This window comes from Rhagoletis pomonella, unplaced genomic scaffold, assembly GCF_013731165.1.
Source record: "Rhagoletis pomonella isolate Grant_MI unplaced genomic scaffold, Rhpom_1.0 Rhpom_scaffold_00239, whole genome shotgun sequence".
Lineage (NCBI taxonomy): Eukaryota > Metazoa > Arthropoda > Insecta > Diptera > Tephritidae > Rhagoletis > Rhagoletis pomonella.
In genome coordinates, this window is record NW_023458793.1 from 58,719 (window position 1) to 60,343 (window position 1,625).

The window sequence follows — 1,625 nt, forward strand, 5'->3', positions numbered from 1 at the left end:
ACAAATAAAACGCAATTGGAACTATTGGTGCAATTAATGGATTCCCAACCGGGTACCGCTCGTGGTTTCTTCAAAGGCGGCAAGGAAGAGTTGGCAAAATTTTGTCGATCAGCAGAAATAAAGCTGAACAGTGCAGGTCCACCAATGAAAACTGTTGCCGAATGGAAAAAGGTACATAAGTGTACCGATTTGTTGCATATTTCAATAAAATTTTTATTACAGGTGTGGGTGGACCAAAAAAAATATGTTAGGCACAAGGCGGCGCAAAATGGAAGAGCCAGGACTGGCACAGGCGGGGGACCAAACACTGAAAAGAAATTTACGGCGACCGAAGAGGCAATTTAAAAACTTATAAGTATGAAGGAGTCCGTGGAGGGTATAGTCGTGCCCAAGTTTGGGTTGCAAGCGGAACAAGCTGAACTCACGATCGATTCAGATGAAATGGATGTAACGCAAATTTTGCTAGGTAATGTGCAGTATTATACTTTAATCTAGTGAATTATTACATTGTAGTACACATTGGATGATCTAGAAGAAAATGCTCCTCGCAACACGACCGCGGTAACTGATCATTTTGCATGCATCAAAGAAATTCCTAGTCAAAAATCTCCTAAAAAACAAATGAACTCGCTGGAATTGATTGGTGAAGAAACAGAAATACAAAGAGATTTATTTGAGAAAGTAAGAAAAATATATAAATCAATAGATAGTCTTTACAGTCTACAAAAAAAACATTTTGCTGCGGTTGAGAAAATTAAAGAAGATAAATTTAAAGAAATACAACGCCACAATTACTTGATGGAAGAACTAAGGAAAAGAGAAATTGAAAATAAAATTGAAAAAACAGACGAATTTTGGAAATTGAAGAATTAAAGACTACTTTAAAAATGTAGTGAAGACTTTACATTTATTTATGTAATTAATGATCCATGTACCTACATAATTTAAATATGAATTTAAGTTTGAGTTAAACTGTTACTATAAATACCAGAAGTTACTTTTAAATTAATTGATTTTATTTAATTATTTGATATTGTAATTGCGAATGATGTGCACAATATTGTACAAAATTTATATACATACATAATGTACACTTGTGATCAGCTATCAACAATCAGTCATCAACAATTTGATCAATTTTGCTATTTCTTTTGTTTATTTAATGTTTATTATTTTTCCATAAAAGTCTAGCTCATATAAACCCAAATTTCAAACTTTGTGCGAAAATTATAAAAAATCAGCAAAGTTTCAACTAAATTTTTAGAATTTAATAGCCCATTAAATTCCAGGGTAATAATGTGCAAGTTTTAAATAGCTGAAGAATCGCGTTGATTTTTAATATTTTTTTTTCTTTCAAAATATATTCGACAGAAAAACAATTATTCAAAATCAACGCGTTTCTTTAGCAACTTGAAACTTGCACATTATTATCCTAGAATTTAACGGGCTATGAAATTCTAAAAAATCTGAATAAAAAGTTGAAAATTTATCTGGAACTTTGCAGATTTTGTATAATTTTTGCACAAAGTTTGAAATGTGGGCTAATATGGTGTTTGTTATATAATGACCTAGACTTTTATGTAAGTATAATTAACATTAAATTAATAAAAGAAAAATAGCCAAAA